The following is an 18,413-nucleotide window of genomic DNA, read 5'->3' on the forward strand; positions in this document are numbered from 1 at the left end:
CCCAGTGAGTCTGAGCACAGCAGCTTGGGCTACGTGAGACCCTGTTTTTAAAAACGAAATAAAAGATGGCCAGTGGTGGCCATCTTTAACCCCAGCACTCGGGAGGCAGAGGCAGGCGGATCTCTGAGTTCGAGGCCAGCCTGCTCTACAGAGTGAGTTCCAGGACAGCCAGGGCTACACAGAGAAACCCTGTCTTGAAAACAACAACAACAAATGGGAGGTAGAAGGGCAACGAGAATGTAGCTTAGTTGGTAGAACGCCTGGAGTGTCTGCCCAGTACCCACAATGCCCCATGTTCTGTCCCCAGGGCTACCGTAATCCCAGTATAGTGGCACAGATCTTTAATGCCAGAACGTGGGACGTGGAAGCAAGAGGATCAGGAGTTCAAGGCCATCCTAGACTACATACCAAGGTCAAAGCTAGCCAGGCTACACTAGATTCTCTAATAACTAACTAAATAAAAATATACTATTTCCATAGTAGTGGGAAAGTATTGTACTGTTCTCAGGGGCTAGTACAGACTAGGCGTGCAATGTGCATAATATTAATGAAGTGCCCATTAAAAAAATATTCATCAGTGTGGGGAATTGAATCCCAGGACTGAGTGCATGCTAATTAAATGAGCTTCCTGAGAGGACTCTAGCCAGCTCAAGAATGGTAAACAGGGCTCTTACAGGCCTTGCCCTTCCCTCATTCCCTCTGCCTTGTTAAAACCCTTAGATTACATTCCTAAAACTGACTATCAAGGTCTATCTTCTTATTTGGCCACTTCCTCCTCCTGAGGCTGACTACCAAGGTCCAGCTATCAGAGTACTGAAGTCCAGCAATCAAAAGACCCCTTTGGCTCACCTAATTAACACACCCAGTTAAAATGAACTGCATCACCCTAACACGGGGTTTCCCATTTTACCTTTATAAACCACCATTTGCTTATGTGCCCCATCTGCCTCCTCTCTAACCGGAGGCAATCCTTTGTCTCCCCATCGGGTACAAATACCCCTCCTTCTCTCCCTAGTTCCCTCCCTTGTCCTCTGTCTCCTGTCTTTGTCTCTTATTCCCTGCCCTCTGTCCCTCTGGAGCTAATAAATCTTTAGGCTCAGAACTTGGTCTTGGGGGTCCTGAGCCCACACTGATCCACTTCATTTCCACGGAGCTGTCATTGTCTTTGCTTTGTCTTACTCTGTATTATTAGAGGGTGTGTCACAGCACTGTGTGGAGTTCAGAGGATGGACAACATTGTGGGGTTTGTTCTCTCTCTCTCTATCTTCAGGTGGATTCTGGGAACCAAGCACAGGTCACCAAGTGTGTTTAGCGAGCACCTTTGCCCACTGGTCCATCTCAGGCACAGAGGGAGGAAAGACTGAAAGAAAATAGCCAGAGCTATCTCCTCAAAGCTCCCTCTGAAGGCTAGGCCTGGGTCAGACTCATGACTCATGCATTACAGGTGTGAATTACACTGTGCTCAGATTTACAGTCTTGACAGGACGCCTCCAGCTTGGAACAAAGTTTAATGTACCTAATCTGAACTCAGTTTGCAGAAGTGAGTCAGGTACAATTTCAGGAAAGGCCTCTACACCCATACTTCTTATTTACTTTAAGTCGGGGCTACTGAGATGGCTCAGCAGGTTAGGGTGATTGTTGTCGAGCCTGAGTTTGATTCCAAAGACCCACAAGGTAGGAGAGACTCCCACGCACCTTCAAGCTCCCCTCTCCCACAAATAAACAATTAAATGTAATAGAAACTAAATGGTTTCCATTTACCGAGGTTCCTCCTTCAGTTCACCTTCCTTGGCGACTCTGCTGAACTATAATGGATTCTGAGTGTCACTTTTGTCCTGTTAGACTTTGGGACTGCTGTGGCCATGGGACTTTAAATTCACCTGTCACCTCCCTGTACGCACAGTTTCCTGTAACCCCCTCCCTATTCTGTACCACTATGGCTACTGAAGAAAACAGAAAGAGAGGCATTTTTACTTACAAAGACTCTAGGTCTTCCTTTTCTCCTAAGAAGCCACTCAGTGGTTTGCTGAGAACTTCATCCCTGCTGGCTAGGCCTGGAGGATCCCAGAGGTTTGCTGGCTATGACTTGAAAACTGCAAAGGTCACTACTGTCCTCTGTCGCCATCGTGTGGTGCACTTGCCCAAGTACCTGAAAATTATTACTTGTGTGCAATGTTGTTGATTTTTGGGCTGCTCCGGACTGAACCTAAGGGCTGGGCATACTAGGCAAACCCACACCCCCGGTTCACCTTTTCTTTTCCTCCTTTGGCTTTTGAGACAAGCTCTCCCTGAGTACCCCTGTCTGGCCTGGAAGTGAAGTTCTCTTTGGTGCTGTATTTTGAGGTGCTTGCTTCCACATCCAACTGGTTTTAATTTAACTGCTTCTGTATGGAAACCGTAGCATGGGCACCCGTCACGGTCTCTGAGCTCTCTCTTGTGCAGGTCATTAGATTCCTATTCCTGGAAGCCTAATTTGTTCTTTGCTTCAGGCAGAAAACAGAATAAACTCACCAACTGCTAAGCCCCATTGAGCAGCCATTTGTCAGACATTTGCCAAATGGTGGTGGCAATGTGCGTGGAGCGATGACTCACACCAATCTTTCTCATGCCTGTTCCCTAGGACACTACATGGTATTGTTAGCAAGGTTTTTGAGTTCCTGCCCAAGTCATCACACGTTATTGGGGAAATCAGACTCAGAAGGAAGGGTGAGGCTGGAGAGATGGCTCAGCGGTTAAGAGCATTGCTTGCTCTTCCAAAGGTCCGGAGTTCAATTCCCAGCAACTACATGGTGGCTCAAGCCATCTGTAATGAGGTCTGGCGCCCTCTTCTGGCCTGTTGGGCATACACACGGACAGAATAGTGTATACATAGTGGGGAAAAAAAGAAAGGGTGAACATGGTGTAGAAGAAACCTGTTCTATTTCATTTTTAGAGAACATCCATCTACAGGGACGGGTGAGATGTATAGCTAGGCATAAATCATTAAAGAAAGTAGATAATTTTCCCAGAATATTATCATTCCCAGGTACAGCAGGGCTAACATGATCCTTCCTACCTTCACACCTTGGAGGCGTGGTGGCTAGGCCTATAGGAAACATTAAGGCCAACAGTACTGTGAGTCCAAGGGGAGCAGAAGGCACTGTAACCACCTCCTCCAAATGCCCCTATTGAATTCCTTAAGATTCTGCCATGTGAGCCGAGCGTGGTGGTGCACACCTTTAATCCCAGCACTCAGGAGGCAGAGGCAGGTGGATCTCTGTCAGTCTGAGGCCAGCCTGGTCTACAGAGTGAGTTCCAGGACCACCAAAGATACACAGAGAAACCCTGTCTTGAAAAACCATGCACAGACCCATCAGCTTTTGGGTTTGCCACTGGAGCAGGGCTGTGGAGTTATTCAGATTTCTGTCATACATTGACCAATCAGCTTCTGGTTGAGGGGGAGGAGGGCTAATGAGCCTGCCTTTGCCCCTGTGACAAAGGGGTTGGTTCAGGTTTCCTCTTCCTCAGCTGGGGTTGCTGTCTTTCCCCAGACATGGTGGATCCATGGGAAGACGTCTGCAATTTAGTGTTTAATGAGAGTCCAGAGCTCAGCCTGCTGTGCTGGCTGGTTCTATGGCAGAGCATCTTCATTGCATTTATTTGACATTGCTCTGGAGACTCCTCATAAAATCAGGTATTGACCTCTCGGTCCTGGGATTATCCTTGCTAAGAAGAGAACTGAATGCCAAGTTAACAGATGTGCTAACCAGCATGGCCCCATGCTAGCAAGACGGTAGGCTTAGGCACAAGGTCCCCCTGTTTACAGCATCACAATGTGTTCAGGAAGCAAATTGCTATTTGATTCTCCATTGCTTGAGATATTTGGGATGTGGGGGTATGGGCTCCAAGATGCTCCACTGTGCAAGAGAATTTGCCGATCATGTGAGACACTAGTAGCAATCCATCTTCCCTACAGATAGGAGATTTCTCTGGTCCAGGCTGCATAGCCACCAACAGGAGCAGACGACTCTGGAAAGTCTTATTTCCCTATGTGTCCCTATCTTGTATTGAGGCTGGCATGCAGCTTTCTCTGATGTGGTCTGTGTCCTATCCAAAAGCAGAGGGTACTACTTGAGCCTGGAGCTGCCCTGCCATGCAAATATACCAACTGACTACTCTTACAGGGTTCACATACTGTAAATCTATTCAATCCTCCATAACCAGGTCTTATAGTTTCCTTTGGCTAAAATACTCTTGATTTTAAATACTATTTCCGATTAGCAAACTTCAAGCTTAGTTCCAAACTTGCTCTGCTTGGAAAGCTCTGCCCTGACATTTTCACAACACACAGCAGACTGTATAATGGAGCTGTCGATTGGCCCCTGTGTAATAGAGATGTATATTGGCCCCTGTATAATGGAGATGTCAATTGGCCTCTGTATAATGGGAGATGTTGATTGACCCCTGTATAATGGGAGATGTCGTTGGCCTCTGTATAATGTGATATGTCCATTGGCCTCTGCCTCCAACCTTGTCTCTGTAAATAAATTACATTTATATTTGAATGGCTACAAACATGTTGTAGGCATAGTAAAAAACATTTCATCACTTATAAGATGACTGATTAGTTAATCCAAATTTAAATTACCTTTCTCTTAAAAATTAATAATAAACCAGAAACTCCCAGAAGATTAGGATTTTATCCACTGGGATAATTTATCTTTGTTAAGATTTTGAGCCTTAATAAATAACAAATTTTGGATTGAAGTTTTTTTTAGTACCAAAATAAACTTCATGCCATAAATACAAAGCAGAGAAACTTGGAACCTCATTTTGATGATTCTTTTATAGTGTGCCTCTATAAAATCTCAAACCATTTCCTAGATCATCAAATATGTGTTTTTATTTATTATATACATTTTATGTTATTAATTTCCATAGTAAAAACCATTTCAGAAACTCTTTTTTTAATATTTATTTATTTATTATGTATACAATATTCTGTCTGTGTGTCTGCCTGCAGGCCAGAAGAGGACACCAGACCTCATTACAGATGGTTGTGAGCCACCATATGGTTGCTGAGAATTGAACTCAGGACCTTTGGAAGAGCAGGCAATGCTCTTAACCGCTGAGCCATCTCTCCAGCCCCATTTCAGAAACTCTTAAGGTGATTTTCATTTTCCATTATATTCAGAATCCAAAAAGTGACTTTATTCCTTTCTAGCATTTGCTTCCCCCAAAACTGGCATTTTCTTTTATTTTGGAATCATCATTTCTAAAGTGAGACTTCCTGGAATGTCAACATCTGACATTATCTTTTATATCAAGCAAGCTCATTTTCATCATAAAGGATATAATTCAGATTATAGAGAGGGCCAGATTGATTTTCATCAGTAGACATTCATAAGAATGAAGCTGTGTGCAATGAGTCATTACTATAGCTATCGTGACTTGGTTTTCCCAAACCATAAAGTTTAACAAAGTTTAACAAAGACGGAAGAGATTAGACACACCCTTTAAATAAGTTTTTGCTGTCATGAATAGATCGTTATAACCTTAGGAACGTTAAAAATCTCAATCAGTAAACACATCAAGTCCCATTCCTCATAAACTCTATATTACTTATATAATTATATATTCAGACCTTTTATAACTTGGCTTTACGTTGTCATGGTTTCGTCCATTGTTAAATTTTTACTTTTAGGACAAAGCTTATATATTGTATCTATATATGATTCACTTTTATCTAAACTATTTTAATTACTTTTATTAAAGATATAACCTTATAGTTATATCTTTTGACGCATTTTACTTTTTCTGTGGTACGGTAGGAAGTATTACAGCTTGCATTAGCCCGCCTAATATTACCTGTAAGGAAACTGAGACAAAAACTGTTTGGATATAAAGTGGGCGGGTCAGATCCCATTTCCAGGTCAGATCCCATTTCCAGGTCAGACCCCATTTCCAGAGCAGGTTTTCAGCAATCTTAAACAGCATTCGGCAACTAACCAACATCATCTATGCCCTAAAGGCATTTTTAAAATAAAACCAAGTCCTGTGGTTTATAATGGATAGCAAACTCACTGTTGAGTCTAGTGGCAGCTATATGGATCTAAAGCATCTGTCTTCCTTTTATTCTGTGTAGAGCTGTCCAACTGTGTCTTCTCTGCTGGGCCTGATGGGGACTCTCATGAGATAGACAGCATTGTTCTTTGAGTAAACTATAAAAAAAATGTTTTAGAGGGCTACCCTCTGATATCTGTAAATTAATAAGATTGTAGGTGCAAGGAAGCTTGTATTCATGATCAAACAGGATCAAACTGACAGAGGTATCTGTTTTTATCAATGTCTAGACATGCCCTGACTGGATTTGGGGTGACTAACTACTTGAAAACCTATAACTATAATCAATTCTGTGTGTCTGCAGATGCTCAGTGAACCTGAAAAACTCAAAATTTCCCCTTTGCCCTCCTTTTAACCTCATAAGTACCTGTAACAGGAGAACATTCAACATAAAACCATAAAAACCAGATATCAAAAGCAACTCAGAAAATGACGGTATCAGGCTGTTGCAGAACCAGCATGAGAATCCAGGCTCGGTGGGGCAGAAGCAGAGGCAGCATGCATGGAGCTAAGGAGTTTTAAGAGGGGAAACTCTCCAGCAGAAAGAGCCCAGTACGCGTTTACATTCAGGGCCTAGTGTGGTTCACATCTCTAGTCTTTGGCAAATCATGGAAGCCCTGCATGGTGCCACAGCTCAGAGAAATTCTATGGTGGTACACGGGGGATCAACAACCAGGTGGACCAGAACCATCTTGTTCTGGGCAGGATTTATGAAGTTCCTCAGCAAGGAAGAGGGACTGCGTTGGGAGGTTCCTGACTGTTGGGTATCAGTTTCTTCTGAGATTGAACCCTTCCATTTCGGAGGGATTCAAGAATTCTTAAGACAGGGCGCTCACTGGGAGGTGAAACAGCAGGATGTTCGAGGCAGTGGTCTCAGCCTTCCTAACGCATAGTCCTCATGTTGTGGCGACCCCCAACTGTAAAGTTATTTCCTTTGCTTCTTCACAACTGTAATTTTGCTACTGTTATGAACTGTAATGTAAGTATCTGTGTTTTCCAACAGTCTTAGGGTGGCCCCACGAAAGAGTACAGGGGTCGCTACCCACAGGTTGAAACTCCCGAAACTGATTAGTTTTGCTGCCCATCCCTCCCCAGAGTAAGCAGAGTTGCTCTTAGACAAGCCCAGCTGCAGGGAAGAAGCAGGGACCCGCTGAACTGCCCGGAGGTGGCTCAGACCAACTGAGCCGCCTGGCAAGAACACTCAGCAACCTGTTGTGCTTGCAGCCTGTGTACAGTGCTCCAGGGTTCCAGCTTTTGTGAGCTGTCACTCACGCCGGGGTGGCCTCCGGTGATGCCCCTGTCTTTGAATCGTTTGTGCTTCTCTAAGTAACCCCTCCCCCACATTCCCACGAAACTCATTGTTCACCGGGGAGTGGCCCCTACAGGTTCATAGATTTGAACACTTGGGCCCCAGTTGATGGAACTGTGGGAAAAATTAGGAGGTGTGGCCTTGTTGGAGGAGGCGTGTCTGCTCAGGTGTGCTTTGAAGTTTCAAAGGCGGTGCCATTCTCTCTGCCTTGTACTTGAACACTCAGCTAGTCTCCTGCACCATGCCTGCCTGCCTGCCTGCCGTCATGCATGATCTCACATGTGATGGTTGTGGAGTCTAACCTGTGTAACTGTGACCCCCAAATTAAATGCTTTCTTTCCTAAGTTGCTCTTGTGGTAGCGTTGTGTCACGGTAATGGAAAAGTAGCCAAGACAGGTGACCTTGCTCTGCCACCACTTCTCTACCGGGATAGAGAGATGTTTATCAGTATCTGAAGGGACTCCCAGCCGGAGCATAGCAGACAGGGCTCTGTCAGGCCTTACCCTTCTCTCCAATCCCCTCTGTTTGCTAAAAACCGTTAGGTTACATTCCTAAAGCTAGCCACCAGGTCTATTCTCTGGCTACTTCCTCCTCCTGAGGCTGACTACCAAGGTCTAGCTATCAGAGTGTTGAAGTCTGGCAAACAACACCCCCATTTTGGCTGCCCTAATTAACATGTCTAATTAAAAAATTAAACATCTCATCCTAACACAGGGTTCCCCCTTTTACATTGATCAACCACCATTTTCCTTGGGCCATGTCTGTTTCCTATCTATCCAAGGGCAGACCTTTATCCCTCTGGGACAAACACCCCTGCCCCACTTCCCTCGTTCCCTTCCCCTTCTCCCTTGTCCTCTATATCCTGTCCCTTCACTCTGTCCCTCTGGAGCAAGTAAATCTTTGTGCTGAGAACTTGGTCTTGGGCTGTCCTAAGCAGATACCAGTCCCTTTCAGTATCCCCCTGGAAAAAGTATGTCACACGGCAGTGACCTTCCTAAGAAAGCCTCCTAATGGTCTAATGCCTCTTTGGTGGGCAGTATCGTGAAAGCCCTTCCCCAACCAGTTGTCTTTCCAAAGAACACTCCCTATAGTATGTGGCCAGTATTCTCCACCTCTGTGAGGTGGGCTGTACTGGGACTTGGGTCCAGTCCTGACACCTTAACCTAATCCTGCAGATCCCCTGGTGAGTTTGTCTTTTTCTCCAAGAGAGTATAGGGTAGAAGTCAGACATTCTGGGAGTCGGCGAGCCATTCAGAGGAAGTTCCAAACACACTGTCAGGGAGCTCTCATTTCATTTTCTGAGACTGGGGAGCAGCGGCAAGAAGGGCTGACATGGAGGAAATCTTGCTGGGGTCTCCGTTTGTTCCGGGGGAGACAATTCTCAGGGCTCAGAGATATCCCAGCTCTTTAATTAGCACACAGTGGTAGCCTCTCCCTATTGTTAAAGGGGCCCAGCCCAACCAGAAATATTTTATAAAATATATATAGGATTAGGCATTGCCATAATCTTGTCTATGTGGCATTTAGATCTTTTTATCCCACCCAAGGGAGGCTATTCTCAGCGCTAAGCAAGTTTTACAGACGCGGAAATGTGTAGGTTTCTAGTTACAGCAGTTTTATATTTAGCAAGCAGAACTGGCTGCCTGTGCTCTTTTCCAGAAGGAGGAGGAACACACAGCAGGCTTAGAAAAGCAGTCGTCCCTTTACAGCTCTGTGGTCTCAGATTGGAGGCATTAGTACTCTGTTTTCTTACTCTGGTGCAAGCTAGTGTTTATTTCCTAAGTAAGCTTGCCAGTCGTGCTTTGCTAATGTTGACGCTTTGCTATTTCCCTTCTCCACCTCAGCACCTCAGTCTTCTGTGCCACCAGAGCCATCCCTTCCTCTTAGCCCAAGGATTTCCTTATCTTACCTCTAGATTACAGTCTGTTGTCTACGCGGCCTTTATCGGGGTTGGGGCAGGTTCATTTCCTTTGTCTTCCAATTATTTACGAAGGTTGTGAGAAGCGCATTTGTTACAGTTGCACAGCGCTTCCTGGTTTGTAGCAAGGGATACTAAGGAAACGTTACACTTGGAGCAAGCTGGGATAAAGAGTACGGTGCCCCACCTCTGGCTAGGCTTTTATCCCACCCCCTAGGGCCCCATCTACCTGTCTAGGGATTAAAGTAGTGGTCTTCACCCCTTAGTGCTCTTGGGCTGGTCTCAGGTAGCTCAGCCCAGTGCTTTGTTGCAGATCTCTGTATCTGCTTCCATCAGTTGCTGGATCCGGCTGGGAAGGGGAAACAGACCAGGCCTCCTGAGAAAATTACGAGAGAGGGGGAGAAGGGAGGGTGGAGGGGGGGTGGAGAACATGAGGGAATGGAATGCTCCTTCTTACGTAGCTTCTCTGTAATTGTGGACTGTAGGCTGGTTATTCTTTGCTTTATGTCTAATATCCATTTATGAGTGAGTACATGCCATGTTTGTCTATCTGGGTCTGAGTTACCTCACTCAGGATGTTTTTTTCTAGCTCCATCCATTTGCACGCAAATTTCAAGATGTCATTGTTTTTCGCCGCTGAGTAGTTCTCCCTTGTGTAAATGCACCACATTTTCTTTACCCATTCTTCAGTTGAGGGGCGTCTAGGTTGTTTCCAGGTTCTGGCTCTGATGAATAATGCTGCTATGAACACAGCTGAGCACATGTCCTTGTGGTATGAGTGTGCATCCTTTGGGTATATGCCTGAGAGTGCTATTGTTGGGTCCTGTGACAGAGTGAGTCACAATTTTCTGAGAAACTGCCATACTGATTTCCAAAGTGGCTGTACAAGTTTGCCTTCCCACTGTGATGGTGATACCCACAGAAACAGCTGACCTGTGTTGGGGGAGCTCACTGATCAGTTCAGAAACTGATAGCAGATAAACCTGCATAGGACCAAACTAGGCCCTCTGAATATAGGGGACAGTTGTGAGGCTTGGACAATCTGTGGGGCCACTGGCGGTAGGACCAGGATTTATCCCTAGCCCTTGTCTTTGAACTGGTATCTAGGAGCTCATTCTTTTTGGAGGGATACCTTGCTCGGCCTAGATATAGGGGGGAGGGCCTTGGTCTTGCCACGAAGTGAAGTGTCAGACTTTGTTGACCCCCCCATGGGAAGCCTTACCCTTTCTGAGGAGTGGATGGGGAGGAGGGAAGGTAGAGAAAGTGGGAGGAGGGAAGGAAGTGGGAAACGGGGATAATTATGTAAAATGAGAAAAGATTGTATTTAAATATATTTTAATAAAAAATAAAATAGTTACTAATTAAAAATAATAAAGCAGTGGTCTCCAACCCTACCTGTGTAACAGAATTACCCAGGACCTTTTCAAGCTGTGTTCGCCAATGTTGAGAAAATCGAGCTAAAGGACCCGGTTTTCATCAGTGACTTCCTAGGTCCATCCTGTTCCTGCAGCTCCTTTCTGAGAAAGAGGTCCCAGGTGATGCTGAGCTGACGAGCCGAGGTCAAGGACCTAAACTAAGGTGCCCATGGCTCTCAGCACGTGAGCAGGTGACGAATGCTCATACCATTGAAACTGTCTCCAGTAGGATCGCGCTGTACGTTTAGACAAAGTGATATGGAAGAAAGGTCTGGAAAAAGTTGGCCCTAGAGGTGGGTGGGTGGTTATGCCAGAGTATATGCGGTGTGGGAAAGACCTTGGGCTGATGGAGAGGCCTAGGACCATTGTAGGAAGGAGGCTGAGACTCCAAGGGGAGGATCTAGCCAATGGGATAATCGTGTTCCAGAAGGAAAGCTGAAAGGGACGGTAGAGCTGCTTGTTCTGTCCTCCCCCCCCCCCCACCACGTGTTTATGTGGAGACGATGTGGAACCTCACTAAACATTCCGGGGTACGATAACGGAATATGTCTACAACATTCCTTTATCCATGTGGTACCCTGTGAGATCCTGCATCTACTGCATCTACACAACTCCTGCAAGGTTCCCAAGGGTGCAGCCTAGCCGAGGAGTAACCTCCCGGTCTTCAGACAGCGCCCAGCGCTGTCTGGGGAAGGCTGTTGGTACTGGAGAGGGCTCCAGCCTCACAGGAACCGCCCTGAGGGACACAAAAGGGTGTGTACTCTTGACTTCAACGAAGAGAAGAATTTCAGGACGAGCCAGTATAGAGTGGAGTTGGGGCTCATTAAAGGGGATAAGAGATGGATTTAAGACCCGGAGAAGCTTGGGTGTGAGCTTCTCGGAGAGAGCTGCGCCTAGTTGCTACGCTAGTCAGGATTCTGGCAAATTTAGAAGTCAATATCTTCAATACTTCGGCAAACACCTAACAGGTTTACAGTTGATACAGTAAAACTCTAGACCACCAAAGTGCAGGAAGTTATGCAATCTTCTCTGTAAACAAAGTCTCCCAGAAAATGCTAGAGAGAGAAGTGAGGCCCTACCATGGCCAGATACATTCAGGCCTTAAGCCTGGCTCATTACTACTTTAACATTATTATTATATATATATATTTAACATTATTATTATATAATAATAAATAGGGGATTTTTATCTCTTTGCAATCTTCACAGCAAATGTGCTGGAATTCTTGCTTCAAGCTGGGGAGAGGCTTCAGCCAGACTTTGGGGCTGAGGGCTCCTTTCCCATTCCTGGTCTCATTCGTCACTCACGGGCCTTTCTCTTCTGCCTAGACTCACTCTAAGTGTGGCCTTGGCTCTAAAACGATGGCATTAAGAAGAGTATGTGGCTCTCAGAAGTTGTACTCTGCTTATTTGTCTCCAGCTCTGGGAACTGCACACAATAGACAAGTTCTGTGCCCCTAAATACATCCCCAGCGCTTGGCTTTCTGAGATTCTCTCGAGATGGCCTAAGCTAGCCTGGAGTTTATGGTCATCCTTTCTCCACCACGGAATCAGAATATTGTGGAATCCAGTGGGTTCTTCGGGTTTAGTCCTTCTGTTGTATATCTCAGCTGTCGAGATCCGACATGCCCAATGCCATCTTACATCGGAACGGTTGTGGTCAATCCCCCACATGAACCCCTCAGAGGGACCTGTTAACACTCCCTCCTCGGGAGAAAGGGGCCCTCATCATCCTCTTCCCTGAAGTTAGACCAGAGGTAACCGAGGGAAGGAGCTCCCTGCCCTTGGGCTATTAGCAGCCTGTAAACTGTCCAAAGGTTTGGTTTATAGGTATGAACCGCCATTCTCAGCAGTTGGATGATTTTTTAAAATTGCATTAAATATTACTTAACCTTGACTGCAGAAGGTTTTGGGATCCCCTTGATTTTTGCACTAGAGACTACTGCCTCTGTCTCTAGGACTCTGCCCTGGTACTCCATCTAGAAAGAACTCCAGTTAAAGTCTGAGCTTTGCCAACCTCCGATAACTTTGGGTAGGTCACATCCTTCTCCAGAATAAAGTACTCTGTGCAGATTCATCTTGGTGAGCCATTGAGTTTATTGCAGTGTAAGCCAGTTTAATAAAGTTGTACCCCCGCAAAGTCCTACTCCCCAGATCTGATCTAAAGGCAGCTGCGTCACTAAGAGTCCCTCCAGCATCCTGGATGACTCCAGAAAAATTGCACGACTAGAGACTTCCTTGGGCGATTTATAGGGGCTACCCTGTGGAAGAGCCTGAGGGCAGAGAGCGCCCTCTGTGGGTTACCTCTTGCATAACTTCAGGGAAGAGGAACATGAAGGTCCCTTTTTTCCCAGGAGGGAGTGTTAACAGGTCCCTCTGAGAGGGTCATGTCGGGGATTGACCACAACTGTTCTGATTAAAGATGACAGTGAGCATGTTCGATCCCTAGAGCCGAGAGTCACACTAGGAGGACTGAACTGAACGGACCACCAGGTCCACAATCTGGTCCAGAATCGGGATCCACAGTCATCTGCACCAGAATCTCCAGAATGCCTCTTGGTTGCACCAGAACCTGAGGATGCTCAAGGATCAAGGCCTTCCTTAAAGAGTTTTCACCTCAGTTAACTTTCAAAATACAAATCTCCTGGAAGCTTATTGGGCGAGATTGTGTTAATTGTCCACTTTAACAGAATTTAGAATCGCCTAGGAGGCAAGCTTCTGGGCATTCCTATGAGGGATTATCTTTTTTCTTTAAATTGAAAATAACCTTTTCCATAAAATATATTCTAAACATGGTTTTCCTTCCTTCATCTTCCAGATCCTCCCTGCCTCCCCATCCATCCAACTCAATGCCTTCTCTCTCTCTTCAGAAAACAAATAAGCAAATAAAAAATCAACCAGAATAAAAAGGAAGGAAGAAAGAAAGAAGAAAAGAAAGAAAAAGCATGAGAAACACATATACAGAGATACACACACACATGAAAACACAAAATCAGAAAATATATAAGCAAAAGACTATAGAAATGAAAGATCTGTATGTTTTTGGTTTTGTTCTTTTAAAGTTCAAACAAAGCAATATGAGAAAAAAAAATCTCCAGAAATACCACTGAGTTCATTTTGTGCTGACTGTCTAGGATTAGGCATGGGGCCTATTCCTAAGTGAGGTTTAGACATCCATTGAGATTTTACTGGAGAAAGCTAGGATTTTGTTTGTTTGCAAGTGGTTGTCCATTGAAGATAGCCTCTTGGTGAGGGATAGGGTAGGCAACTTCATCCTCTCAGCTCTGTGACCTGTGCATGCTGCCACAGTCTCTGTGAGTTCATATGTGGGTCAGTCCTGCTATGTCTGGAAAACCCTGCTGCCTTGGTATCTTCCATACCCTCTAGATTTTACAGTCTTTCAGCCCGCTGTGGGAGACTATTTTGATACATTAATTGATATGGGAAGACTCATCTTAAACAAGGACAGGACCATTTCTTCAGAAGGGGATCCTGGACCATATTAAAAAGAGAGAACAAGCTGAGTATAAGGCATGCTGCCTTTGTGTCTGGACTACAGTCACATGACCTTTCCCAAAGGCAGCTGCCATGACATCTCTGCTATGGCAGGCTGTGTCTGGAACTGTGAGCTCAAATAGGCCGTTCTCCCTTACACTGCTTTTTTCAGGCCGCTTTATTATAACAGGAAAGTAACTAAGATACCTGGTTAATTAATTAATAAGGAACTGTCTACAAAAAACTTGATGGGGGAGCTAACCAATTCCCTTGTTTGAGGGGCATGTCCCCTGGGGGGGGGGGCAAATACCTTTAAAACATCCGTGTGCATTTGTTTTCGCTCTCTTTGTTTCTTGCGCTTCGCTGGAACTCTGGCTCTGTAAGTTTTTTCCCTTTTCCTCCTTTTAGTAAAGCTGAGTATTTTATAATAAAGCTAGTTTGGTTAATTCCAATTGCCAACCGACCACACCCCTTCAAAAACTCAGGTCTGATCTAAAAGGGAATAAGAAAATTTATTTTTGAGCCAAATATGAGTTACCATTTGCTAAATATAACAAAAGATAATAGCAGCTGTCAGTTCACAGAGGAAGCAGACACATATTTCCCTTCAGTAATGAAGTTTATTAAAGTAAAAGAGCCTCAAGGCCATGAGGGGGCCCCAAGACGGAAGAGAAAACATTAGACAAGAACAATACATGGGACGTGATGGGGCCTTAGAGGGAAGGGGAGACTTTTCCTTTAATATCGGGGAAGAGCTTCACTAAGAGTAAGGCTAAGAGTGCTTGGTGTGTGTATGCACATGACGCATGCACACACATATGTACATATATGAGAGGTAGAATAAGCCATTACGAAAGGGATGGTGTGGGGGAGGCCAGAAGAGCCTCTGCAGAGGGCTTCCTTGAGATTTCTCAGACTGATCTCCAGAACAAAGGAACGGTCTGACATTTTATAATTCTAATCGTTTTTTTAGAGGTGGCAGGAAGTTTCACATCGCCCGATTTAGTTCAGCACAGCACATGTGACAGGGAACATGAAGGACACATACTATAAATTGAGAGCTGTCAAGTCACAGCACAAATTGCTTCTTAACTGCTTCAGGGAGAGCTACGGGGAGGCAGGGCCTGATTCGGGTCACGGGATCAGGCCTGAAGATGCAGGCCAATCGTGCGAGCCAGTTTTACGTCAACTTGACAAAAGCTAGAGTCATTTAGAAGAGGGAACCTTAACTGAGAAAATGCTCCTACCAGATCGGCTTATGGGCAAGCCTGTGGTGTATATTTTTGATTGATGTGGAAGACCCCAGCTCACTGTGGACAGTGTTATCCCTGGTGGTCTTGGGCCCTGGCTATATAAGAAGGCAGGATGAACAAGGCAGTCAGCAGTCAAAGGACTGGGATGGGTATGAGACATCCCAAGACCAGGTTCTTAGCACAAAGGAGATTTATTTGCCCCAGAGGGACAAAGAGGAGGAAGATAAGAGCTAGAGAATGAGGGAGAAGAGGAGAGGGGTGTTTGCCTGGGAGGGACAAAGGACTGACTGCCTCTGGATAGAGAGGAGACAGACATGGCCCATAGGAAAATGACAGATTATAAAGGTAAAAGGGGAAACCCCTGTGTTAGGATGAGGTGTTTGATTTTGTTGGACAGGTTAATTAGGTGAGAGAAAAGGGGCTTCTGATTGCTGGACTTCAGGCACTTTATGATAAGGATTTTGAAAATCCCTGGTTTGGGGGTTTCTCTGCCAATGCAACCAACCAAATCCAGATGAGTTAAAAATCAGGTCTAATAAACAGAGCAAAGCAAAGCAAAGCAAAAACATTCCCGGGTGACCCTTGGAAACGGGAGGAATCATATGGCAGGTCCTGGGTCTTAAATACCGTAGAGGTGTGGTCTTGAGCATCCCAGGGGAGGCGCTGCCCCTTGGCAAGCTTTCTGAGGGGTGGGGCTTAGAGGGGAGCGTGGCAGAGCTTCCACCTAAATATTTTGATAGCTGGGCTTTGGTAGTCAGCCTCAGAAGAAGGAAGTAGCCAAATAGGGGAACAGACCTTGGTGGTCAGCGTTAAGAATGTCATCTAGCAAAGAAGATGAAATGGGCGAAGGGCAAGGCCGGCTAGAGCCTTTACAGGCAGCATTCCTCTGTAGTCCCTACACTAGCATCTGCTTCAAGCTCCTGCCTTGGCGCCCTTTAATGATGGAGAGAAACCTGAGAGTGGTAAAGCTGGAATAAACACTTTCCTCCCAAAGTTGCTTTTGGTCCTGGTGTTTTGCCCCAGGCATAGAAACCATACGTAAGGCAGAAATTGGTACTGGGCTGTGGGGTATTGCTGTGACAGATGTGACTTAGAGTCACTGTTGCTGTGATGGACACCATGACCAAAGCAACTTGGGGAGGAAAAGGTTTATTTGGCTCATGTGTCCACATCACTGGAGAAAGCACAGGAGTTTGGGCAGACCAGGAACCTGGGGGCAGGAACTGATGCAGAGGACATGGAGATGTGCTGCTTACTGGCTTGTTCCTCACGGCTTCTCAGCCCGCTTTCTTTAGAAGCAAGGACCACCAGCCCAGCGGGTGGTGCCACCCACAATGGACTGGGTGCTCTTACATCAATCATTAAGAAAATGCCCTACTGGCTTGCCTACAGCCTGATCTTATGGTGGGGGCATTTTCTGAGTTGGGGTTCCCTCCTCTCAGATAACTCTAGTTTGTTGACATAAAACCAACCAAGGCACTAGCCATGTATTTTTAGGAGGGGCTTGTGAAAAGGTTTTGGATCTTTAAGCTGGCAGAGCTGACGTTTTCACAACTTAACGGACTGTTCTGAGGGAGCATGGCAGATAAAGAGCTGAGAGAAATGTAAACGATGGATGCCTGGCTTGTGACTCCAGGGAGAGGTTTGAGAGCCTCTCCAAGACTCTATAAGGGCCACTGTATACTATTTTGAATTCAAAACTACTAAAATGAAACCTTTGCTTTGCTGGGTCAACTAATACTGGCCAGCTGAGGGTGGAGTCAGGTCTGATTAAGATGGGAGCTGTGTCATGGAAGTTAAATCTTCTTGGAGTATTTCCTCAGGTTCAGCACACAGACGCTGTGGTCCAGAGTGAGCCGAGGCTGCATCTCATGCTGGCAGACTGATGTTACAATCCAGAGATCAGGAAGTTTCTGAATACTGCCTCTTTACAAAGTAGGCAGCTAGACACTACAGGAAATCCGCAGGCTCTTCTACTTTTTGATCACCAGGAACAGCCAATAGCTGTATGAAAAAATAGTTCCTTCCTAATTTCTACATTCTAGATCTCATGCAAAAGTTTCCCAGCATGCTGTACAAATTTGTTGCACAGCGATTTCCTTTGAACTGAAACCTTTCACTCTGCAGGGAGGCTACTTAAGACTGAGGAAGCAAACAACTCAGTACCCTCAGGACATCCCTGAATTTATGGGCTACACAAAGCCCTTCCCTCCCCCAAGGTTATGGAAGTGGTAAGGATTTCAGAGGAGACTCTTCAAACTTTGGGCTTCTGCCGATTGTACAGAGAGCCCTGAGGTTCCACCTGGAATGATTTATCACCCATGCTGGGGTGAGCTTTTGGTGATCCTGTACATAACCCTTTACTCATGCTCCTTTAACCCCCCAAAATTCATTGTTTCAGATCAACATTGTTGATATAGTTACTTTGCTCTGTTGTTGGTTTCCTGTCTAGGGAAAGTAGACACTGCATGTCTCCCCAGGAAGAATGTCACACAACACTATTATATTGGACATTCCTTCATTTTCAGATTTGTTCATTGTCACCCAAGGTAGGGTGAGTGAAGAGAAGGTGCCAAACCAGACTATCTTTACATAATGCTGCCTAGACTCAGACTTCTACCTACAAAAAGTTTTGGGGCTGAGATGTTTATTTCACATATTATTTTATTCTCAGAAATTAGCACAGTATGTTTATAAATGAATGAATAACCATTAATAATCATTAAGGTCATCTTTTAATACAGTGACAATTTTGGGTATATAGATTTATGTCCTTAAACTAAACATTCCCAAACTGCTATTTGAGTTTGTAGATTTATTTTTTCACACTAGAGATTGAAACTAGGATGTGCAAGGCAAGGTCTAAGAATGAGCTAGTCTCGCACCTCTTTCCCCTTCAAGAGGGCTGCTGTGGGATAAAA

This window comes from Arvicola amphibius, chromosome 1, assembly GCF_903992535.2.
Source record: "Arvicola amphibius chromosome 1, mArvAmp1.2, whole genome shotgun sequence".
Lineage (NCBI taxonomy): Eukaryota > Metazoa > Chordata > Mammalia > Rodentia > Cricetidae > Arvicola > Arvicola amphibius.